A 26,486-nucleotide genomic window follows, 5' to 3' on the forward strand; every position below is an offset into this window, starting at 1 on the left:
TAAGAAGACTACTTGAAATAGGGCCTTTCATATTCATTATCATTCATGATGATTCTCTCCTGAGTGAATATTGTGTCTTGATAAAGCTAAGGAGAATTGCCATTGCAATTGACCAGCATTTAAAAACCTAAGGTTTTTCAACTTCAAAGTCATGAGACACTCACTCCAGCTCTTTACACATTTGGATTAAATTTGATAATTTTCAATTTATTACTTAATAGTGAAAGTGAATAGCCATATTCCATTGGCCAAACATTATTGCTCTTGCCTGTCACTTACCCTTGTGACTCTTGACAGTCACTTATCTTTGAAAAGATAAGTGAAAATGGTTGAAGAAATACCTAACAACTACATTCCTTAGTCATTAAATACTGTTGGAAGATGCATCAAACTTGTTGTCAAAGAGCTGAAGAAACAAATATTAAAACAAATAGTTTAGTGTGAGAGGTTTGCAATGCAGTTACTCAAAAGTACAGATATTTCTGACATATTTCAGCTTATGTCATTGCTGGATTCTTCTTTTCAATAATGGAATACATTGGAGGGCCCTTTCTTGTGAGCCATTAAAGAAAAAAGGTACCAGAAAGAAATATTCTCAATAGTCAATTAGTTTCTTAACAAAAGCAATGTTTTTGGTATTTGTGTTGACTGGGATGAAAAAACTAGGTAAGTTTCCTGAGCTAGCACCTCATGTGAAATTTATTTACTGCATTGTCCACATCAAGCTATTTAAGCAAGTAAGTTAAAGTCACACGAGAATAGAGCACAATAGGATGTCACTGACGTGGACCAATATATAGAGGCAAGATGTTTAAAATATAGCAGAATCTTAACAATACTTTATAATTAGATAGGAAATAAACCTGAAATATTTTGTGCATGCAGAGATTCCCTCATTCTATTTTGTCAAAGTATTTGAAACAGTAAGTGAACATAAAATTATGGGTTCCAAATTATTTGATCTTTTCAAGGATAAGTAACTGTGAAGAGTAAGGTATAGCAGATACATTTGAAAAAACATAAACATACATTTAAATTACCCTATCAGGGTAAATGTCATGAGTTAGTAATGAGTGAAATTGTAACTGATTTTCAGAAGAAACTTGTAAACCACAGTGAGATGCCATTATGTATGCACCAAAATGGCTAAAATGAAAAAGATAATACCAAGAGCTGGCAAGAATGTGCAACAATTAGAAATCCCACAGCAGTGGAAGTGTCAATTCATAAAACCAGTTCAGGCAACTGTTTGGCAGTATTTAGGAAGGCAGAACATAAGCAAACCCAATGACTCAGCAATTTAATTATAGGTATACACCAACAGAAAGCACACAAATGTTCATCAAAACACAGACACCAAAATGATCACAGCAGCACCATTCCTAATCCTCTAACACTGGAAATGACCCAAGTGCCCATCAAAGGTAAAATAGATAAACTTTTTGTTGTGTATTCACACAAGAGAATACTTCACGAATGAGTGATCCACAACAATACTTAGTGACAGGGACACATCTCACAAATGAGATTTTGAGAAAAAGGAGCCACACAAACAAAAGGTTTTGTCTGGTGTGATCCCACTTATGTGAGGTTAAAAAGAAAACTCAGGCAAAATTAACCTGAAAGTTAGGATAGTGGTTGTCCTTGGGTGGAAAAGAACCGGCAAGGGCGGAGAGAGAGGCTCCTAGGGGTGCGGACAATGTTTTGTGTCTTAATCTGTTTCCTAAACAAGGCATGTTCACATTGATCTGTCCACTTACATGTACACTTTTCTGTGTGTGTATTCTTGAATAAAAAGAAAAAAAGTCACTTGTTCTGTGAAGACAGGGTTTGGGCAGTGATGATTTGAAGCAGTTTCTATGTTAACATTGTTAAACATAATGTGTATAAGCCACATCTCTATTTCCGAAAAGATTGAAATAGAATAATCTAGCCTGTTTTAAATTTCCAAATGAAATGTTTCAGTGCATATTGAAGTATTTTTAAAACTTTTCAATAAATTATGAGAAAAACGGATTGGCACCAAGGAAGTTGGAAATTTACTAGTCAAATTTCACCAAGAGCTTTGCCTAACTGGTAGATGGAATTAAAAAATAAAAAAAATAAGTATTATGACTGAATAAGGCAACGATGTTGTATTTCTTTCATTTGGATCTATGTATGTTTTTGAGACATCTTTTCCAGCTATGACAGCCATTGAAAGCAGGTATCAGAACAAATCAAATTTAGGACCAAACCATCAATTACTATGTCATGAAGATCAAACCAAGATTGAAGAAAAAGGAATGCATGTTCAAAATCACATTGTGCCCACTGAAATAATTTTTATTCTTAGAAATTTTTTATAGGAAAGCAAAAAAGTTGGTTAGGTGTTACTAAATAAAATAAATATTATTAAAATTAGTTCATCTCAACTTCAATGTTTAAAACTTACTATTATGTAATTGTAAGATATATATTGGAATAATAGAGTAATAGTATCTGTATATAAATTAAAAATACACAGGCATATATTGGAGGTGCATGCTTGAAATTTTGTTACTGATATAGGGCCAGATTATAAAAAGCTCAGAGAGCACTGGCCTATTCTCTTTCCTTAGGGTTTAGCCTTCAGTAACAGGTTGATGTGAGTTAGGAGCCAGGGAGATGAAGATGTGAATCCTATTTCTGCTGATTACTAGATGTATGATTTTGAACACTTAGTCAGTGGATCTGGATCTGTGTTTTTCATTAGTAGAATGAGAATTTAGCACCTCTCTGGAAAGGTTTGATAAGATACTTCAATGAGTCAATAGATGTAAATGTCTCTCAGTACCTTGACTCAGTACCTTGACTCTGGAAGTTCAATCAATGGTCACTGCAACTGTCATGTTGTTTCCTGGTGTTTTCTAAACTTACCTCATAATAACCATCTCCTGGGTGCTTGTTGAAAATGTGTGGGCCTCGCTTCAGATTTTCTTGGTGGGGCTTTGTAACTTGTGTCTTTGGAAGGTCTCCAGTGATTCTTACTATCAAGTGAGTTTGAGAAAGACTGATTTAGAAGGTGTTGAAGCCATCTTTCCTCTAATGATTATTCTGTGGGACCAGTCTCGTTTCCTATGTGCCATGAACTCCCATAGGACCATCTCTGTCCCTGACACGGTCTAGCAGGGAGCTCTATAAGCCACTGAAGAGCAATGGGTGGTGACGGCCAAGGTGAAAGCTCCACAATTGGGATGATGAGCAAAAGCTGGTCCCAGTGGGCAGATCACAGCAACCAGGAGATGAGGAGAGGGGTACATGAAGAAGGAGGAGAAACTTCCCTCTTGGGCCTGGGGCTCAGTAGCCTGCTTGATCCTCACACAACTAGGATCAGAAGTAGGATTAGATCCCTGGGGGATCTGGATGGGGGCCATTGGAGGCAACGCACAGTGCCCAGGCACACTGTCAGGCTGTGTGTCATTGAGACCTAGGTTCACGTGGGAGCCAACCAGAACTGAGACACAAAATCAGATAAGTCCAGGAGAAGGATAGACTTGTGCTTTGTTGTTTGATCCTGATGAAGATTCTTCAATTCCATTCCCATTGACTTAGGACAGATTGGTTCCTGAATTGTATGAAGATCAAACAGGCTACTGTGGGTTGACCTATGCTAGGTGGTTAATGAGCGCATGCACATTCAGCATGCAATTAGGTAATCACATTTATTCTTCTCTTGTCATTTTGTCTTCTGTGCATCTACTTCTTTCACCTTAGCCCTTGCCTTGCTTCTCCAGGGATGACAGCCTGGCTGAGCCGCACCGCACAGGTGCTCTTCCCCAGCGCAGACGCCCTGCCGTGTCCTGACAGTCCCGCGTTTCCCTCAATCTGAAGGTGTGGATAATTAAGGTAATGAACACTTTTCCACTAGCTGCCGAAAGCCTCATTAATCTACATACATGTTGCCACAGGCAAATTATGGCGTCAAGGGTGGGAGGATCAACAAAAATAACTTAAGAAATTCATTAATCAGACTTAGTCAAACACATAGTTTGGAACTGAGTGTTCTTATCCTGCGATGGTCAGAGGATTCGATTTTTTTTTTTTTTTTTCCTAAGACATGAAAGGAACTTCTTAAGCAATATTTGGGAACATCTAGGTTATTGTACTGGCATTTGTGACTCTAGTGGTTGATGCTAATGGAATCTGTACAAAGACTTTAGTGTGGAGGATTCCATAAATGCTGAATATGCTACAGTGGATGATCAGGGTTTCTAAATATGGCAGAGGGAAAAAAATGGTCATGAGATCACACAGAGAAACATACCCAGTGAGGACAGAGATGACTAATGCAACCAAATAGTCATTTTCTGCCCGACATGTCATAGGTGCCCTTGGAGGCAGGTTGGAGCTACAGAATTATTTGCTGATTTGCTTCCCCAGCCCTCTCCTTTTTTGTTGTTGTTGTGGTAGCCTTGAAAGACTCTATCCCAGATGATAAAATACAAATCGAAATTTTTGGACTCATCCTGGTCTTTGTGTACATGAAAAATAAAGTTGTATTAGGTTAATCCACAGAGATTTCCTGACTGATTGGTTACTGCAGCAGTCTACCCCATCCTTACGAATGCATCAGCCAATTCACTTAAGGCTGAGCACATTTTCTTTCAAATATAGTGATTAGGCTGGTTGTACCATGATAGCCTCATGATCAGAGTGTCTGATTCCAGCATGGCTTTCAAGAGGATCTTTTATGAACAAGTTGGGGTATTCTCTGGACAAATTGGGGTCCTGGGTGATAATAAAACATCTAAGCTACTTGAATAAGGATCTACCCTAAAAGGGAGGATTAGCAAATGAACATGAGCCTTAAGAGAGGATATTGGCTGGGTGCAGTGGCTCACATCTGGAATCCCAACACTTTGGGAGGCCGAGGCAGGCAGATCATCTGAGGTTGGGAGTTTGAGACCAGCCTGACCAACATGGAGAAACCCGCCTCTATGAAAAATACAAAATTAGCCAGGTGTGGTGGTGCATGCCTGTAATCCCAGCTACTCGGGAGGCTGAGGCAGAATCGCTTGAACCCAGGAGTCGGAGGTTGTGGTGAGCTGAGATTGCGCCGTTGCACTCCAGCCTGGGCAACAAGAGTGAAACTCCATCTGGAAAAAAAAAAAAGATATTAAGAACACATTCTGTGTTTGGTGTCATTCAACACTTTAAACAATGGTTTCAGAGATGACAGAGACACTCTGCTTTTTAAGTTTGTCTGTGCCACAGAGAAATAACAGGCTGAGTATCTTGATTGACAGATTCAGGACACAAACTCTGGTAGGCCAGAACACGGGCCTAAAATGACAAGATGGGAGAAAAGCATCTCATATAAATATGTGTGTATGTTGATTTGAACTGAAGATCATAGGAGAGGAGGGATGAAGTTTAAAGTATTTTGAAAATAGCTAAGTAGACCAGTATTTTTAGAGGGTAAGGTAAAAGTCAATGGGAAATAAGGCTGAAAGTGGTTTGAGGCTTGAAGGTGGAGAGCCATGAATTTCATGCCTAAGAGTTCAGGCAATGGGGAGGCATCAACAATATTTGAGAGAGGGAGTGACATGATTGATTTAATCTAATTTTTTTTTAAAACCCGTCTTTTCATTGCTAATGCCCGCTCTCTCCTTTCTTCCCAGCTGGCTGGAGGACACCTATGAGGGGCAGGGTCCATTTGTTAAGTTTCAGGCACTAACACATTAATTGATTCATTTAACCTCACAACCATGAGAGGTAGGTCCAACTATACTCATTTTACAGATGAAAAAACCGAGGCTCAGGGATGTTTTAAAATTTATCCAAAAACACTCAGCCCCTTTTGGACTGGATAATATGGTATGTGAATGGGAAACCCCAATGGTACTGCAGGTTGAGTATCCCTTATCTGAAATGCTTGGGAGTAGAAGAATTTCTATTTGGGATTTTTTGGAATTTTGAATATTTACCTATACAAAATGAGATATCTTAGGGATGGGACCCAAGTCTAATGTGAAACTCATTTGTGTTTCATATACACCTTATTTACATAGCCTGAGGTATGTAATTTTATACAACATTTAAATAATTTTCTGCATGAAACCAAGTTTTTATTTTATTACACTTTGTGGGTGTGCTTGTGCTGGAAAATCTGGGTGTGTGCAAGAAAGCTACATTGCAGCTGAAGGGGTCTGGGGGGGCCTTTTTTCCATTTGGTAAACTGAATAATCCGTGTGTTATGTGCTTGTCTTTTGATGGCATTCTATCACATAAGGTCAGGTGTGAAATTTTCCACTTGTGGCATCATGGTGACCCTCAAAAAGTTTTGGATTTTGGGGCATTTTGAATTTCAGATTTTCAGATTAGGGATGCTCAAGCTGTGTAAACATTGTTCGACCAGGAAGAAAGCCATATGGAGGAGGACAGATCTGGAGCCATTGTAGAGAAGGGGAACTAGAGCCTAATCAAGCGTTACTTGAAGGCTATCCTACTGCTGGTCGTTTTAGTTGTGTGTGACCGTGAGCCAATTTGAGTTGCGATTTCTAGACAAGCACACTAACTGGTGTAAGTGTTTGACATCTGTAAATTATTGGGTGCTTAGTCGGATTGGGCTTCCATAACAAAGTACCATAGATGGGGTGGCTTAAACAACAGACAAATATTTCTCATAGTTCAGGAAGCTGGGAAGTCTAAGGTCAAAGTGCCGACTGATTTGGTTTATTTTATTTTATTTTATTTATTTATTTTATTTTATTTTATTTTATTTATTTTATTTATTTTATTTATTTATTTTATTTTATTTTTATTTTATTTTATTTTATTTTTTTTATTTTTATTTTTATTTTTATTTTTATTTTTATTTTTATTTTTATTTTTATTTTTATTTTTTTTGAGGCAGAGTCTCGCTCTGTCGCCCAGGCTGCAGTGCAGTGGTGTGATCTCGGCTCACTGCAGCCTCTGCCTCCCAGGTTCAAGTGATCCTCCCACCACAGCCTCCCAAGTAGCTGGGATTACAGGCACGTGCCACCACGCCCAGCTAATTTTTGTATTTTTAGTAGAGATGGGGTTTCACCATGTTGGCCCAGCTGGTCTCAAACTCCTGACCTCAAGTGATCCACCTGCCTTGGCCTCCCAAAGTGCTGGGATTATAGGTGTCAGCCACTGCGCTTGATGTTGATTTGGTTTCTGATGAGGGCTCTCTTCTTTGTTATATTCTCACATAGCCTATCTTCAGTGTGTATGCGTGTGCATGCGCGCGTGCGCGTGTGTGTGTGTGTGAGAGAGAGAGAGGGCTTCAGCATATGAATTTGGGTGTACGATTCAGTTCAGATAGCTGGTGCCATCAATTGCTCTTTCCTAGAAACTCTCTTCCTTCTTTACTTCTGTGATACCACATTAACTCCTCCTCTCTTTCCTTTCTCAGTGTTTTTTTCTGAATTCACCCTCTCTGCTCACCTCCCTAGACTCTGGTATTCCTCAAGGTTAAGGCCTGGGCTATCTTTCTGCTCATTTTACACAGTCTATTGGGTCAATTTTCCCGAGCAGCCTCATGCACTCTGATGGCTTTAAGATCAGGGAATTCCCATGATTCCTAAATCTGTAGCTCAAGCTCACAATTCTCTTCTGCGTGCCCAGCCTGCACATCTCACTGCCAACTGAATATCTCCTCCTCAAAGGCAACTCACTGAAGTCTAAACTCACAACTCTTACTCCGTGAGTGGTGCTAACATCTCAGAGAAATTCCATGTTGAAGCCTGGCTTCTGCTTCTCCTGTGTCCTACACAACTCCTATCCCATCTGCTTCGAATCCTCCTGCTGACATCTTTGTATTCATGCTTTAAATCATCTTCTTTCCCTCTTCCCCATGGCTACTCTTGTGGTCCAGGTCCCCATCACTGATTTCTGGATTGCCGCAATAGCCACCTCTCTGATCTCTTTGCTTTCAGTCTCGATCCTTCATATTCTTTCTCCTTATTATACCCAACTACTAAATCCTACCATATTCCTCCCTTGCTTTGCATTTCTCCAGGACTCCTCACTGCCTCGGAGGAAATCCAGGCTGCTTAGCCCTGCCTGGCACTCGAGGCTTCTACAACAGCCCCATGCAACCCTCCTGCCTCTTTAGCATCATTCTTCTTGTTCCCAAGTTGCCTTTATGCTCTGGCCATGCTGAATCTCTGAAGTTTCCTGAAGGTACCACATCATCTCTCTTTGCATACTCTGTTCCTTCTGTTCTTCTAGTTCAGGTGCCCCTTTCTCCAGGAAGCATTCCCTGACCCATCCTGTTTGGGTTAGGCATCTCTCTCTCTCTCTCTCTTTCTCTTTTTTCTTTTTTCTTTGAAATGGAATCTTGCTCTGTTGCCCAGGCTGCAGTGTAGTGGTATGGTCTCGGCTCACTGCAACCTCTGCCTCCCAGGTTCAAGCGATTCTCCTGCCTCAGCTTCTTGAGTAGCTGGGACTACAGGCACCTGCCACCATGCCCAGCTAATTTTTGTATTTTTAGTAGAGATAAGTTTTCACCATGTTGGCCAGGATGGTCTCGATCTCTTGACCTCGTGATCCACCCTCCTCAGCCTCCCAAAGGCGTCTCTTATGTGATCCCATAACACATCATATTTATTCTCCTATACCCCTTATTGTGTATTGCTGTTAATGATGACATGCCTGTCTTTTCTATGAAACTTTTAGGTCCCTGAGAGAAGGTATTAGGTCTTAGTCTTTGTAACTCCCATGCCTAACACATGGTAGATATTTACTAAATATGTGCAGAAGCCATAAAGTGTGGCACTTAAGAGTGTGTGCTAGAGCCAGGTCACCTAAGTTCAAATCCCAGGTCCGATATTTATTACCTTCCTGACCTTGGACACTTTTTAACCTCTCTGTGTATCAGTTTCTTTACCTGTAAAAGTGTGGATAATAGAGCACTTGTACCATGAGTCTGTGGGAATGAAATGAGTGAATATATATGAAGCTTTTAGAATCTTGCCTGGCACATAGTCAGTACCCAAGAATTGTTTGTTCTTATCACTTACCGAATAATTGAAGAATGTCACATGCAGGATGCTCTTGTTTTACACTCAGGTTTTATGTTTACTAATCCCGTAGGTATGTGTTAGTACCCTCACATTACTAACAAGGAAGCTGAGGCTAGAAGGCCATGTTCACCCTCATCATGCAGCTGGTGAGCTTTAGAGCTGGGACTCAAACCCAGCTGTGCCCGGCCCCGAGGCTCCTTTTTTTGGGATCAACTTGTTTCTAAAGTCCTCCAGGGCTCTAATAATCTCTCATTCTCAGTAATCCCCCTTGCCTACTCCAATGATCTATTTAGGGGCCTGGGGAAGAGGTGGGCTAGGGAGAGAAAAGGCAAAGGAGAGGCAAGCTAGGATTCACTTGAAAAGTCTCCCAATCCTTTAAAAAAGTTGAAGCCAGGACCCTCAGCGTTGGCAATGAGAGGGGAATCTTCATGGTGGTGGAGGTGCTGGTTTTTTTTTTTTTTTTTTTTTTTTGAGATAGAGTCTTGCTCTGTCTCCCAGGCTGGAGTGCAGTGGCGCGATCTCAGTTCACTGCAAGCTCTGCCTCCCGGGTTCACGCCATTCTCCTGCCTCAGCCTCCAGAGTAGCTGGGACTACAGGCGCCTGCCACCATGCCCGGCTAATTTTTTTGTATTTTTAGTAGAGACGGGGTTTTACCACGTTAGCCAGGATCATCTTGATCTCTGACCTCGTGATCTGCCCGTCTTGGCCTCTCAAAGTGTTGGGATTACAGGCGTGAGCCACAGTGCCTGGCCAGTGCTGGTTTTTTTAAGCCCTAACTTGAGCTCTCAGAGACTGACTTCCTTCCCTGGCTCACCTTAGAGGATATGGGTTTGATTTATTAAGAGGGCCTGGGATCTCCTTCTACTGGTGAGGTAACTGAAGACCACAAGTCTAAAGTTGATTTGGGGGGTTAGGGGGTCACCATGGTACATATATATATGTTACACCAACTCAGAGGTGTTGCACCCATCCGTGGATCAGTATTCATGGATGCTCAAGGGCCTGGTTGAAGTCTCTGGTAGCTTTCTTTGAATATAGACACTTTACTTTGTGAAACCTTGTCTTGCAAAATAATAACAATAATACCACCACCAGCAGCAGCAGCAACAATAATTATAAAACAATCAGGGACTCAGGCTTTTGCAATGAGAATTGAAAAGATGTTTCCCTTTTCCATCCCCTTTTGGTGTTGGATGCCCCACTCAGAAGAAAACATGCTCTTACAAGTGGAGTTAAGAATCAGGAGCCCAAGGACAGCCTCGCAGCCATAGCTTGGGTGTGTCTCTGTCTTCCTGGGCTCCAGAACTGGGGCCAGAGATGGACTAAGTGTAAACACAGCTTTAAACAGTGAGCTCAGAGGTGGAGTGAGCAATTCTAGAGTACAAATAGACCGACTCATAACACAACCCGATATCCTTCAAAAAAATCATGAGTCCACAAAACAGTAGGAAAATAAATCTCTAAGTCAGAGATACAGTAACAGGTAATTGTCTTAAACTAACTGTTTAGTGAAATTTGGGACCACTGGTTGAGTCCACGTTGGTTTAGGGCATTTTGGAGGGCAATTGGTTTCCCTTCTTGGCCAAATGATGAACCATGATAAAGAAGAGATGTTTATCCTCTTTAGTTCCATGGAAACTTCCGCAAATAGGTGGAGCCTGTGGTCTCTGGCAATGCTCTGGAATGCCCTGGTAATGATTTTTTCCTTCCTGTGGGATCCCAGATGAGAGGAAAGGTCATGGCCACTGTTCTTAAACCAGGTATGTCAAGCCTATAGCCCCATTTCCTGAAGATGGGTTCTGCATTTGTGCAGAGGTCAACAAACACCAGACAGGGCATCCTTGCCAAAGGCACTTCTCTTTAGGAAGCCCACCTGCTTGCCCCTTTTGCCATGAATGTTTCCATCAGTAGTAGAATCAAGGAAAAGTGTTCCATTGTTTTCCAAGTGAGATAAAAGAAAATTGTGATTGAATTTTCCATGGGCCCACAATGTTTACTGCAGGATAGTATTATCTGTTTCCTCTGTCTCCTTAACCCCACCATGCATCTTTGCTAAGCATGCCCAATAATTTTGTACGTCTTCCTATGTAGGTTGTCAGCTAAGCTTATTCCCATCCCTGGGTGACCCAAGAACCAGGGAATCTCTGGGGCTTAGGAACCAGGTACTGAAGACATTGAAGATTTCTTTCTTTAGCAAGAGGTCTGAAATCAGTGTGGGAAACGTTATGCATTCTAGAGGGAGACAAAGGGTACGTAAAATTTCTGACTGGCGTCTTTCTCTTGGTGTCCTAATATTTTCATCTCAATGAGATGTGGCATCCCCAAGTGTGAGAACCTTATAAAGCTCCTAAAACAGGTGGATAAAGAAAGCAGCCTGAATGGTGTGCGCACAGGCAGAGCAGTAGCTGCAATGTGGATCACAGAGAGAGGGCTTGTGGGCATGCCCCGCACCTCTTTGGCATGTCAGCATACTGTAGCTGTCAGATCTGAGTTCTTACTTCAGTTCTGCAATTTCTCAGTTTTGTAACTTTGGGCAAATTTTTGCTCTTAGCCTCAGTTTTCCTACCTGTAAAATGGGCATGATATGTTGAGAACATTGCCTGTAGTCACGTACATGAAGCATCTGGCATAGACTCTGCACGTGGCTTAAGCCCCCTTTCTATTAACCCCAGCTCTGAGGATTTGTTATATCTCGTTCAGTGAAAATGGATAGAGTCTAAGTTTGAAGAAAATTAGGGAAAGTTAAGGAAGTCTAACTTCCTCCTTTATAAATGAGGAATCTGAGGCCAGAGAAGTTAAGCCATTTATCTGAAGTCATGGCCCTGAGGTCTTGACTTTTTATCCAGTGATTATTTCATGGTTTGATGCTTCTGTGGAGACTGAAGTTGCTAATACATACGTTTCAGTGAGCAAGGCAATTGTACAAGGTAAGAAAATACCACTCAAAAGCATTTTTTTCCATGAGCAGGTACCACTGTGTGCATGTGTAGTGCTGCTGGTGGTGGTGGGTTGTCAGTGAATTAATTACTGAAGATGCCACAGAATCATGGGTCCCGGGGGACGAAGGTGGATAAAGGAATTCCCTGGGCATTCTCCAGGGCTTGACCATATCTATGCTTAATTCGGAGTATTTGGGGAAGACATTGTCTTGAAGAATATTTACTAGGTAGTTACAAATTAGAGGAGAGCTTTCTGAAGACAAAGGTAGCTGGGTGCCATTAGACATCACAGGACCTCAAAGCAACGTTGACCAAAATGTGTTCCCAGATCCTGGGTAATGAAAAAAGCTTCCATGGTCATCACAGTGACCTTTTATTGTATATTGCCTCCTGAAGTTCATTTCCCAAAATGATTTGAGGACCATCTTTTTCTTGTAATTATTATTCTTTGTAGCTAGTGTTCCACCGTTCATTTTTAAAGAAACTTAGCTTAGGGACATAGATACATGCAGACTATCAGGCAACACTTATGCATCAGTGTGTATTCTATGCAGTCAGAAGTGCAATGGCCATTTTATTACAAGAAATCATGCAATATAAAAAGTGCAAGCCAGTGGGACTTCTCTGAGGAAGGACTCCCTGGAAGATGAAGCTCCTGGTGCTGCACAGATGTGTGCTAACAGTTGAATATGAGTAATGTTCTTTAAAGCAACCAATATGCTCCACTACTTGTTACCAGTGGTTCTCTCATATTGCCCTAGTCCATTTTGAGTTGCTATAGGAGAATACCTAAAACTGAGTAATTTATAAAGAACAGAGATTTATTTCTTACAGTTCTGGAGGTGGGGAAGTCCAAGGTTGAGGGGTTTGCGTCTGGTGAGGGCCTTTTTGTTGTGTCATCCCATGGCAGAAGGCAGAAAGGTAAGAGAGTATATGTGTGTGTGTGTGTGTGTGTGTGTGTGTGTGTGTGTGTGTGTGTGTGTGAGAGAGAGAGAGAGAGAGAGAGAAAGAAGGGGATCGAAGTCATTCTTTTATCAAGAACCCACTTCTGGGAGATATAACAGCATTAATTCATTCATAAGGCCAGAGCCTTCATGACTTAACCATCTCCTAAAGATCCTACCTCTCAACATTGGTGCATTAAGAATTAATTTTTCAACACATGGACTTTGGGGACTCTTTCAGCCTATAGCACATATTAATCTAGTTGAGTCAGGAAATGGGATGTTTCAGCTAATTGAAACATCGTGACTCACCAAGTCATCATGGTGAACATGGATGCTTATACGTGCTTATTTTTTCTTTTTTTTTTTTTAAATGGAGTCTGGCTCTGCCACCCAGGCTGGAGCGCAGTGGCACGATCTTGGCTCACTGCAACCTCCGCCTCCCGGGTTCAAGCAATTCTCCTGCCTCAGACTCCCAAGTAGCTGGGATTACAGGTGCCCGCCACCACACCCAGCTAATTTTTGTATTTTAGTAGAGACAAGGTTTCACCAGGCTGGTCTCGAACTCCTGACCTCAGGTGATCTGCCCACCTCGGCCTCCCAAAATGCTGGGATTACAGGCGTGAGCCACTGTGCCTGGCCTATACATTTTTAAGAATCTCATTCCTGTTTTAGTCTTTCTTAGATGAGTCTGAAAGCCCTCTGGGAGCTAGACATGACTCCAAGGTCACAATTGTGGACATCCATTCTCATTGGGTGGCCTATAGAGGGAGAGAATGCACATGGATGGGCAGACCTGACCAAGGATGAGCTGTGAAGTTGTTCTTTGGGACAAGGTCTAGGATGATGTTTTTCTCATCCCTATGGGGATGCAACTCCCACTTGAACGTGCTTTCTACATACTATGCCACTGGGAAGTTGTCAGTACTTGCACTGCTATTTCCATTTTAGATGAAGAATCTGAAATGAAATGCCTTGCTCAAGGCCATGGAGTGGGTAAGGGAGTTACCTGGGACTACCAGTGAGATCTCTTGACTCTGAATCCAGGGTTCATTCTCATGCTCTGTGACCCCTTTCATAAATGTAGAGGGCTGGGAGCACCTTGGCCATTCGGACACCATGGAGTAGCCAGGCAACAGGTACAATCTGCCCCTTTAAGTCTGTGGATCTGTTTTAGAACCTCATATCCTTCACTTGGGTAGAACAAGTCCCTAGGTAAAGTCTCAATAATATTCACAGTAAAAGTTTAAACAATTAATATTTTAAATTACAATAATACATGCTTATTGTTGACATTTTAGTAAATACACATATATGCATTTAAAGCACACAATTTCACCAACCAAATTATTTACATACTTTAATGCTAAGTTCTTCCAGTTTTTCCTTAAGTATAAAATTCTGATATCTTTATGATTGTGTTAATTATTTTGTATCCTGAAGTTTCACTTGTTTATGATGATCTTGTTTATATAATTAAATTTTCTTAAAAATATTTTTAATGCTTTTGTAGTATTGGTGTAACATAACCTCTTTAAATCAATCCCTAATTCTGAATATTTAGATTATTTATATATATAATATATATATAAAATATATTTTATATATAATATATATATTTTATATATATATATTTTATATATATAATATATATATAATATATATTTTTTATATATATATATATATAATATATATATAATATATATTTTTTATATATATATATATATAATATATATATTTTTTTGTAGAGACAAATTCTTACTATATTGTCCAGGCTGGTCTCAAACTCCTGGGCTCAAGTGATCCTTCTGCCTTTACCTTCCAAAGTCCTCAATTATAGGCATGAGTCACTATAGCCGGCCTATTTCTAATTTTTGTTAGTATAGATTACACTTTTTTTGTTGTTGTTGTTGAGACGGAGTCTCGCTCTGTTGCCCAGGCTGGAGTGCAGTGGCACCATCTTGGCTCACCACAACCTCTGCCTCCTGGGTTCAAGTGAGTCTCCTGCCTCAGCCTCCCGAGTAGCTGGGATTACAGGTGTGTGCCACCATGCCTAGCTAATTTTTATATTTTTAGTAGAGACGGGGTTTCCCTATGTTGGCCAGGCTGGTCTTGAACTCCTGACCTTGTGATCTGTCCACCTCGGCCTCCCAAAGTGCTGGGATTACAGGCGTGAGCCACTGCACCTAGTCCTAGATTACACTTTTAACACAATATATTTACAGATATTTTTATACAATTGTATATGAACCTTTATATAATTTTCCTAATATTTGCTTTGAAGAGATTCCTGAACTTCTGTTTTTTTGTTTTTGAGTTAAAAGAAATGAACATTTTGAAGATTCATCTCATCTTCACAACTTGTTTTAAACCTCTTCCATAGCTTCAAGCTATGGTCCTGCTTTCTGGTTCTATTCTTCATCTTGCTCCCTGGATGCGATGCCTTCATGTTCTTGGCTTCCTTTCCTGACACTATCTACACACCTGTTTGTTATTCTGGGCTATAAATTTCCCAACAAAATCTGGCTTAGCTCTAGGTCCTGCTGGAATTATCTTCACTCCTCTTGTGGGAAATTGGATGGGAAGGAGAAATTGGACTCCTTCGTGAAAATTCCCTCCGCATATTCATCCAGTAAAAATGTATGAAATGCCCAGTGCCTGGCACTTCTGGAATTCTCTCCAAAGATGCCATCCTGTTCCCACACTGTCATGGGAACAATAAAGGGAACCATATGGCCTCCTGCCATCTGCATGTCTCCATCCCAGGGCGAATGCTTGATTAGTGGAGTGGTACTGCAGGCCCGGCTCCTCGGGAGTCATCACTTTTCTTCTTGCCACAACTCCTCATTTGCTCAACAGTGCCTTAATGGCTCAGTCACTTAAGAGTGCAGCCACTTAATAGCCCTTTCTATCAACTTTCCCATCTGCAGAATGGGGACTGTGATTCTGGGCTGACCAGGTGTTGTGAGCATTAATGAATGTTTTGAGGCATGTTGAGATCGGTAGATAAACCTCAAGAAGTACAAAGTGCTAATGAGCAACTTGATTTGAGAGACTGCTTTCTTTCCCACAGAGGAGGAATCAGTTCCTAATCCCTGGGAACAGATGTTTTCCAGCTGCTTTTGGATGAACCAAAACAGTGGATTCCAAAGGGAATTTTCCCTGGACACATGCAGCTCTGAGGTTAATGGGAAGCTCAGAATTAGGTCTGAAGCAACACCAGAGAAACTCCCAAGTTAGTTTGCCCGGTGACAGCACCACTTGGTAGAGTTTCTTGGCACTTTCTGCAACAGTGTTTGCCTGAGTGTGGAATGTATACTACTGATGACACAGATGACTTTAGATGGTGCGTGGATGAACTTTTAATAACTTTTCACAGTTATGCATTTTTTGGTGGTTATTTTCTATCTGTAGCAAGTGATACTGTTTTTTTTTTTTTTCAAGATTTTTACTGTTTTTTTTTTAATATTCATTTGTCACAAGAAGAATAACTCACATTTGGGCTGGGTGTGGTGGCTCACGCCTGTAATCCCAGCACTTTGGGAGGCCGAGGCAGATGGATCATGAGGTCAAGAGATTGAGACCATCCCGGCCAACACGGTGAAACACCATCTCTACTAAAAATACAAAAATTAGCTGGGCATGGTGGCGCACACCTGCAGTCCCAGCTATTTGGGAGGCTGAGGCAGGAGAATCGCTTGAACTCAGTAGGTGGAGGTTTCAGTGAGCTGAGATTTCGCCACTGCTCTCCAGCGTGGGTGACAGAACGAGACTCCATCTCAAAAAAAGAAAAAAAAGAAAAAGAATAACTCACATTTACTAAGGGCTTACTTTGTCCTGGGTACTGTTGTAAGTGCTTTATAGCAAAGAATTTAATCATCACAACAGCCTTATCATTAGATATTCTTATTATCCCCTTTATACACATGGGGATGTTGACACACGGAAACTTTAAGGAGTCTTACAAACTGTCTAAATTTACATAGCTGGCAAACAGTGGAGATGGGGTTTCTATCAGACAATTTTGGCTCCAGGGCCCATGTTCCTGTTAAACACCCTGTCATATTTCCTTTCAATATATTTGCATTTGTGGTACTGGTACAAACGATATTTAAAAACAGATTATTTAAAGTTACAAAAGCATGTTGATTGGAATAAAAATGATGTATAAAATCTGAGTTAAAAATATTGAGATGGTTTGAAGATATGGTGGATATTGTGATGTTGGAATCAATGACTGAAGGGCAGTGCGCCCTAGAGGGTGGCCTGGTGACCACTGGGGCCACTATTCTCTAGAAGCTGGGTAAAAATCCAGATCTATGGACTCTCTATGGGTGCAGTCCAAGGATCTGTATTTATAACAAAGGCCTCAGGGCATTTCCATATCATGAAGCTGTGACGCACCTGTTTCCCACACCCCCAATCCCTATCTGGGCCTAAGATAAACAACAACAACGACAACTGCTGATTGGTTGGGTGTTCCACTGGGTTGTCACTCTTTTGGCCTCATGTCAGGGAAAGGCAGAAGAGAAGGGACAGAGAGCTACTCTTTAGATTGCTAGACAGCTAGACACAGGCCTTATCCTAATCCTCACATTGAGGAAGGTGTGATTAGGCCCATTTTACAGATAAGGAAACTGAAGGTGAAAGAGGGTAAGTGACTTGGCAAGTGGTGGGGCCAAGAGTCAGACCTGGGCATGTGGGGTTCATCAGCTGAGCACTTTCCAACACGGTGAAACACCATCTCTACTAAAAATACAAAAATTATTTTTTTACCATGCTGCCTCTGTCTTTTCTGCTTTCACTCTTTTTTCTTCCCAACAATTAGCCCTACCTATTTGAGGAGAATTCCTAGTATTAGGATATCCCACAGCACCTTCCCCTTTGGAAGCCTATGGAGAGCGATAATACTTGATCTCTCCCTTCAATCTAAGACACTGGTGAGGGCCTGAGCGATGGTCTGTCCGGAACTCTGAGGCTGGCTCAAAGATGCAGGAAGGGTGTAGACATTTATCACTGTAGGGATGATGTCTAGAGTCCAGCACCAGCTGGAGTCAGAGGTGTGATCCACAGAGCCCAGGCATTCAGGGCTAGTGCATCCCCAGACAAGCTGGAAGGGGGCCCAAGTCAGGGCAGTGAGCTTGCATTTGGAGAACTGCGCTAACTCTTAGTGCTGGAATTTAAGGCATGGTGTGATCTCGGCTCACTGCAACCTCCCAGGTTCAAGTGATTCTCCTGCCTCAGCCTCTGGAGTAGCTGGGATTACAAGCACCCATTACCATGCCCAGCTAATTTTTGTATTTTTAGTAGAGACAGAATTTCACTATGTTGGCCAGGCTGGTCTCGAACTCTTGACCTCGGATGATCTGCCCACCTTGGCCTCCCAAAGTGCTGGGATTACAGGTGTGAGCCACCGTGCCTGGCCCATATTCTTTACCACTGTGTTCTACTGCATCCTAATAATAAAAATACTCTCACTTACTATGTGCTGGATGTTACACAAATTCCACCCATATCTTTTTTCAGTTGTCTCACCTTAGACACTGGGCTCTCCAATACTCAGTAAAATGTGGGTGCCTCATAGGAACTCAAGACCTATTTTCTAGCAATAAAGCACCTGTTGAACATCCACTATATGAATAGCCATGCTAATAATTGCAACACCAATGATAATGATGATTAAATTAGTCAGGGTTGTTGGTGGTCTGTTAGTCTGAGCGAGGAACTCTAGATCCTTTTACAAATACCATTGAACCTCACGGCCTTAATGGTTAAAGATTTATTTCATGGTTCAATGATAGTCATGTGCCCATTTAGGGTGTCTCTTCTCCAAATGGTGATATGGGGATCTAGCTCTTTCCATTTTGTGACATTGTCTTCTTAACCAAGTGGCCTCCAAAGTCACTACGAAAAGGGAAGAGAATATGGTGATAGCTCAGTGCGTCTTATGATCACCCCATTGGTCAGGATGACACTACCCTGGCTGCAAGGAAGGAGAAGAAATGTGGTCTTGTGTGTCTGGGCAGAAGAGGAAATGAGGCTGGGAAGCATCTAGCTAGCTTTTGCCACTTTGCAAGCTGCAGAAATGGACTCTGCCTACATTTCAAATTCACTGGAAGTGTACTGGGTAGCTTACAGAACTGGCAGCAGGCTGGAGCACCAGCTGGAAATCCAGGGTGGCCAGGCAGTGGCAAAGTCGAGGCCAGCCTCAAAGTCAGCATCAGAAGTACTGCTAGAATATTTCCACCAGCTCTGTGGATCACACCTCTGACTCCAGCTGGTGCTGGACTCTAGACATCATCCCTACAGTGATAAATGTCTACACCCTTCCTGCATCTTTGAGCCAGCCTCAGAGTTCCGGACAGACCATCGCTCAGGCCCTCACCAGTGTCTTAGATTGAAGGGAGAGATCAAGTATTATCGCTCTCCATAGGCTTCCAAAGGGGAAGGTGCTGTGGGATATCCTAATACTAGGAATTCTCCTCAAATAGGTAGGGCTAATTGTTGGGAAGAAAAAAGAGTGAAAGCAGAAAAGACAGAGGCAGCATGGTATCTACTATATTTCAAACCTGTTAAAAATTCACAAAGTGCTTTTTTATTGTTCAAATTTGCACGATGGAATTGAGGGCAGAACACTGGTGGGAAGTAGTCAAGCCAGTCCCCAGAGTGCATTGGGGACTTCATGTGTCAGTTTCCTTGTTTGTTTATTGGTTCATTTCTTCATGGAGCATATAGTGCATTCACTGTGTGCTGGGCTCTGTGCTGAATAGGACCAGGCTGTTATCCTAAAGGAGGTCTTAGACTAGTGACATTCAAACATGAGTTTCCAAGAGGAAGCAGGGCAGGACTGAGGATGGCAGATGGCCCAAGTCTGGGAACTGTCCCAGGACAGGAATTGGCAGATTACGTGTTTGACTTGAGTCTCAGGGAGGTGAAGTGACCTGCTCAAGTCTCATAACTAGTCAATCACTGACCAAGGACTCCAGCTGATGTCTTCAAGTTCACATTCAGAGGCCTCCCTCCACTCAGAGCAGTTCTATGCAAAGCAGAGGGGAGCACAGCAGCTTAGGGCAATGGGGAGATCATAGGCTTAGGGGTCCTGCATTTTCTAGCTGCAAGCTAGGTGACAGTGGCCTAGAGTCACCTGACATGAGCCTTAATCTTTCACCTATACAATATGAATAATAACATGTACTTCCCAGTGTCACTGGGAACAAATCTAAACAATGAAAGTGCCCTTTATAATGCCAGACACAGTGGGTGCTCGATGAAAGGTAGCTACATAGAAAGAAGAATGAGATAGGGTCACTGTCTTCAAGGAACTTGTCCTTTTCCTGAAAGGGGCTGGTGAGTGAAATAAGATCAGAGAATGAAATTTACCTGCGTGTGAGAGAGAAGAAATTAATACAAATCCCTAGTAGCTAAGCTATAAATGCAACTGGAATTCAGAGAAGAAAGAACGCTGTGTGGGCAGGGGTCAAAGGCTCTGTGGCAGGACCAGTGAGGCGGCCAGGATGGGGCCTGTAACCAGGATCCGTGGGTTCATATCTGAATTCCATCTATCTTATTACCTCTGTGTTCTTGGGTGAGGGTAAGTTATTTAATTTCTTTAAGTCTCAGTCTCTTCTGCTTAAAATGAAGATAATTGTAGCACCTGCTCATTGGGCAATTCTGAGACGTTAATGAGAAAATCCACCTAAGCGGCTCAGTGCAGTGCCTGGCACTTAATAATAGTGCCATCAATATTATTCCTGTGGAACCAAGCCTTGACCAATGAATATATAAGGCCTTCCCCATCGTAGTGGTTGTAAGGGTTAAAAGAGAGAATTTATGTTAGGCATCCAGCACAGTGTCTGGTGCACAGCAGGCATTCCTTTTGCCCCCTCGCCCTGCAGGGAAGGACAATGCTTTATGTTTCTTCTTATCTCCCATGGCCCTCAGCACAGTATCTGGGTTGAGTTAGTTTTACCATGAAGTATTCAGCTGGGAGCTTGACAACAAGCTAGCGGTTGAAAGTAGGGCCATTTGAAGAAATAACATGAGTGAAAACAAAGCATGGAAATAGTCCAAATTATCAAGGAGTTTAAGAAGAACTTCTGGGACCATGGATGGAGCTGGAGGCCATTATCCTTAGGAAACTAACGCAGGAACAGAAAACCAAATACTGCATGTTCTCACTTATAAGTGGGAGCTAAATGATGAGAACACGTGGACACATAGAGGGGAACAATGCACTTTGGCACCTATTGAAGGGTGGGAGTTGGGAGAAGATCAGGAAAAATAACTAATGGGTACTGGGCTTAATACATGGGTGATGAAATAATCTGTACAACAAACCCCCATGACACAAGTTTACCTATATAACAAACTTGTGCTTGTACCCCTGAACTTAAAAGTTGAAAAAAAAAAAAAAAAGACCTTTCATTCTTTGTAAGGTCAATGAAGTCCTATTTATATCCCCTTGGTGGCCATCAAAAGCAAACACAGCTCAGTTTTTGGGAAAGGAGTCAGCGCTTAAGCAACAGGAACTGTCACAGGGCTCACCTGATCATCCTGAGCCACGCTTTGGCTGTGATGCAGCCCTGCAGAATGATTCATGACCTGTCTCAACTGCAGTGACTTGCTCCTGGTGACATTTCCCAAGGAATAACAAACCGTGTCGTAAGAACCAGCCTAGAAACTAAAGAAAGAGCTAGTTATTTCATCTCTTTTCTCTTCATCCAGCGGAATACTTTGAAACTCTGCCCTTTGACCTCCTCCTTCAGGGACAGTATCAAGAATTCTCCTCTTTCCTGTGTCATTTTGGACAATTAATCATATAACAGTAATGACAATATTTTGGGTGTTTATTCTCTGGCAGACAGCTTAGAGCTCTGTTCTAAGCTCTTTACACACTTAACTCATTCAGTCTCCCAGATAACCATACAGGTATGTACTATTTTGACACCAGATTTTCAGAGGAAGAAACTGAGGCCCAGTGAGAATACGTGACTTGCCCCAGGTGACGTAGCTAGTATGTGGCAGAGCCAGGTTTCAAACCCAAGCAACCTGGCTCCAGATACCATGTTCTTAACTCTGTGAATCAGCCTTCCAGGCCACGTGCTCTAGTGACAAATCTTGGGCCATTGACTAATATTGCTGGAATTTTGTGTGGCATAAATCACTCTTCTTACACTTTCATAAAAATGTGGCATAAATCACTCTTCTTACACAAATCATGGAGAGAAATGACTTTTTTATTTTTATTTTTATTTTTTTGAGAGACAGGGTCTTACCCTGTTGCCCAGGCTGGAGTGCCATGGTGCAGTAGTAGCTCACTGACTCACTAGACCTCAAACTCCTGGCCACAGGTGATCCTCCTGCCTCAGCCTCCCAAAGTGCTGGGATAACAGGCATGAGCCACTGGGATCAGCCAGAAATGGCTTTTTAAGAGCACATTGGTGGGTTCCACCCTCAGAGATTCTGATCCAGCTGGTCTGGGCACATAATGTGCCATTGTGTGTCTCCCACCAGACTGTAAGCCAGTTGAGGGCAGGACCATATCTCAGCTATCATGCAGCCTGAGCATCTGGCACATAGTAGGTGCTTTGGGAATCTGCATTGTTCACAGTGGTGCTCTCTATTGTAGTGGAAAGAGCATAGGTTTTGGGACGCCATCTTCTGTCACTGGTTCTTGCATCTTTGATTAATCACTTTTAGCTCCCCCAATGTCTGTACAATTGGTGTCGTGATTCTGACCTCATCGTAGTCATGGAAAGGCTGACATGAAATGATTCATGTTAGTGTCTGGCAGATGATTTATTTTACATGCCCCATCCTTGAGCCTGACAGTGAACATCTTTAGTCATATATGACTTGTGAAATGTGAAATGGGACTTTTTGGGTCAGGAACAGATACCGTCTCCTCCTAGCAGCCACAACACAGTGACAAGAGCATCACTGACTTGGCCTGAGCTTTGGCACGATTACTTCAAACCTCTGTTTCTCATTTAAGCAGTGTGGAAACCTGTGCTTCCATGAGGGGTTGTGGGGAAAGCCCTCATGTCAGGTTACACATGCGGAAGTGAGGTTTCATTCTGTCAGGGATTGTCTTTCTTGGACCGTCCACATAGGGGCTCAGCTGAGTTCCAGCCGGGCCAGGGGCTGAGTGTGTGCAGGTACGAGAAGACGTGAGTTGTGTCCTGGATTTCTGGTAGGCCTGCTCCCAGGATGGCAGGGCAGGGTGGGGAATGGCTCTCAGAAGCCGCAAAGCCTTGTCCAAATACTCCGCGGCAGGGGATGCTACAGTTCTGTGTAAAAGACAAGGCCAAGTCACCCAGGGATGCTCTGTGATGATCCCATTTGACCCTTTGGGGACACGTAGCTGGGGATTGAGATTCTCTCTTCACTGAGCAGAATAGGCAAGGAGGTAGTGGGCCTGCCTTTTGTGTTGTCTCCGAAAATGGAACCAATGATGCTCTCCTCTCTTTTGCTTGCCCCACATCTCTCTCTTCCTGCTTTGAGCACTTTGATACAGTCTCACTTTCTATCTGTAAAGCCTGTCTGTGTCCTTACTCACTGCAATGACCTGAAATGCAGAAGCTGCTCCTGTGAAAAAAACCACTGGGGAGCCCACAGCAGTTCCACGTCATCCTCTGAGTCACCCTGGCAAGTGAAACCTGGGAAGGCTCACGGGGTTCACCTGGGCTGGCCACTGCCTCCAGGGCTGCTCTGCGGTCTGTGGCACTGTGGCCTCTGCTCTCGGTTTCCAACCAACATTTTCTTGCCTCTGTGCTCTGTGCTCTGACCAGGATGTTTTCTCCTCTCTTCTCTTTCTGGATAACTCCCATTTTTCCATTAAGACCAAGCTTAAATGTCTTTCCTTTTTTTTTTGTTTTTTTTTGGACACAGAATTTCACTCCTATTGCCCAGTCTGGAGTGCAATGGCGCAATCTTGGCTCACTGCAACCTCTGCCTCCCAGGTTCAAGCAATTCTCCTGCCTCAGCCTCCCAAGTAGCTGGGATTACAGGCACATGCCACCACACCTGGATACTTTTTGTATTTTTTGGTAGAGATGGAGTTTCACGATGTTGGTCAGGCTGGTCTTGAACTCCTGAACTCCTGACCTCAGGTGATCCACCCGCTTGGCCTCCCAAAATGCTGGGATTACAGGCATTAGCCACCGTGTCTGGTCAAGACCAAGCTTAAATGCCCCTCTAAGAAATCTTTCCTGATTCTCTGCTTGGTTTCTTACCAGAATGCCAGTGTCTTTCCACTGTCACGTTTCCATGGCACCGGAAATGCCTTCATTAGTGCATGGATGCCATGGTGTTGCCATTATGTGTCTCCCACCAGATTGTAAGCCACTTGAGGGCAGGACCATATCTCAGCTCTCATGCAGCCTGAGCATCTGGCAATAGTAGGTGCTTTGGGAATATCTTTTCCATGAATTATTCATGGTATGGTTTGACTTCTGTGATGGATCCTACTCTGCACATAGGTTTCATGCCCACTGGGTTGCTGGTCTTTGGATTCCAGCTGAGGGAAGATTCTGTTCTGTAATAACCTTAAAGGAAGCTTGCACAGTCTCTCCTATAATGTTGTTTTTTTACTGGGAGTTGACATTGTCCATCCCATTCTATAGAATAATATCCCTTGTTAGAAAGGGCATTTTGGCATGCCATTAGTAATGATAGCAAACCATATTTATATGGGTTAGAATTAGGTCCAGTTGTGATAGAAAACTCAAAATGACAGTGGCTTAAATAGCTATTTATTTCTCTCTCATGTAAATATCCACAGTTAATCTAATCCAGGACTGCCATGAAAGTTCTGCTCCACAAAGTTCTCAGGGACCTGCACCATTAGACCTTCTACTCCACTCTGCCCAGGTTTTAGCCACTGTATTCACAACCCAAGACAGAGCTTCAGGAGTGACATTCACTTTCCAAACACAGATGGAGGAAGGTGGGAAGAAGGGGGCCCAGTGAGTGGGCCAGCTGTCTCTAAAGAAGTTTCCCAGAAGCAAAGGGAAACTTCCACATGATACTCTGTTTACATCCCATTGGCAGAACTTAGTCATATGACCACTCCTGATCTGCAAGAAAGTCTGGGAAATGTAGTCTTTATTCTGAACAGCCATGTTTCCAGCTGTGGAGGAAGGGGAATATGAAATTGAAGAATAATAGCAGTCTTTGCTACAATATTTGCTTAGCACTTTACAAATCCTTTTTTATATTTGTTATCTGGGCTGACACTCATATGGAAGACAGGGTAAGTAGCTTGTTTAAGGACACACAGGGTAAAAGCAGAGTCAGAACGGAGAGGTGTTTTGATGCTGCGCCCTCACTGCTGTACTGTGCTACTTCTCACACTGAACTGAAATTAGTTTCTTTCCAACTACCCATGGGTTCCAGTTGTGTCAGCTTGAGAGAAATGAAAGGAGTACAGTCTTTCTGCTGGGTAGTGCCTCAGACACAAGGCCATTGTGCATTCTGAATATCCTGCCCTCCACTGCCCCCAACAGGTTGCCTGGATCGCAAGACTACTCAATAAATAGTGAAATTGAAAAATCATTGTGGAATCTCAATTGTTTTTGTCTAATAATGATAGCAGTGTATATTCGTATAGCATGTTACAGTAAGTGTTTACATCTCTGGTTTCCATTAGCTTCAGAGTTTATGGAGAAACTTATGGTTCATAAAGCCATACTGTTGAAGGTCTTTCCTTGGCAAACGCAAAGGGAATACTGGATGCAGCACTTTCCCATGTGATTCCCCTTTAATCATCAGTGAACATTTCAGAGTGTCTCAGTGCATTTATTGTTACTATCAAGACATACCTGAGGCTGGGTAACGTATAAAGAAAAGGGGTTTATGTAGCTCATGATTCTGCTGGCTGGAAGGTTCAAGACTGGCATCTTGTGAGGGCCTCAGGCTGCTTCCCGTTATGGTGGGAGGTGAATAGGAGTCCGTATGTGCGGAGATCACATGGTGACAGAGGAAGTGATGGGGGGCAGGGAGGTGCCTGGCTCTTTTTAACAACCAGGCACTGCAGGAATGAGAACTCACTCATCCCCGAGGGAGGGCATTAATCTGTTCACGAGGCATCTGCTCTCATGACCCAAACACCTCTCCTTAGGCCACATCTTCAACACTGGGGATCAAATTTTAACATGAGGTTTGGTGGGACACACATCCAAACTATAGTATGGAGCTTGGGATTATTATCCTCATTTTAGAGATGAGAAATCTGAAATTTATTATTTATTATTATTATTTTTTAAGACAGCATCTCGCTGTGTCACCCAGGCTGGAGTGCAGTGGTGTGATCTTAGCTCACTGCAACCTCCACCTCCTGGGTTCAAGTGATTCTACTGCCTCAGCCTCCCGAGTAGCTGGGATTACAGGCACGTGCCACCACACCCAGCTAATTTTTGTATTTTTAGTAGAGACAGAGTTTCATCATGTTGGCCAGGCTGGTCTTGAACTCCTGACCTTAAATAATCCACCTGCCTTGGCCTCCCAAAGTGCTAGGATTACAAGTGTGAGTCACCGTGCCCAGTCAAAAACTGAAGTTTAAAGAGGCTTAATAACTTTCTATAAAGGGT

The 26,486-nt window shown here is 42.6% G+C and overlaps 1 long non-coding RNA gene across 1 annotated transcript in view; it reads left to right on the forward strand.

Moving 5' to 3' along the window:
• LOC129486806 (uncharacterized) overlaps positions 1 to 26,486 on the forward strand; it is a 381,019-nt gene that overhangs the window by 83,733 nt on the left and 270,800 nt on the right. The window contains exon 5 of the long non-coding RNA XR_008659098.2: positions 3,756 to 3,867. This is a non-coding gene — a long non-coding RNA (uncharacterized lncRNA). The remainder of the gene's footprint in view (positions 1 to 3,755; positions 3,868 to 26,486) is intronic.

Source organism: Symphalangus syndactylus, chromosome 7 (genome assembly GCF_028878055.3).
Source record: "Symphalangus syndactylus isolate Jambi chromosome 7, NHGRI_mSymSyn1-v2.1_pri, whole genome shotgun sequence".
Taxonomy (NCBI): Eukaryota; Metazoa; Chordata; class Mammalia; order Primates; family Hylobatidae; genus Symphalangus; species Symphalangus syndactylus.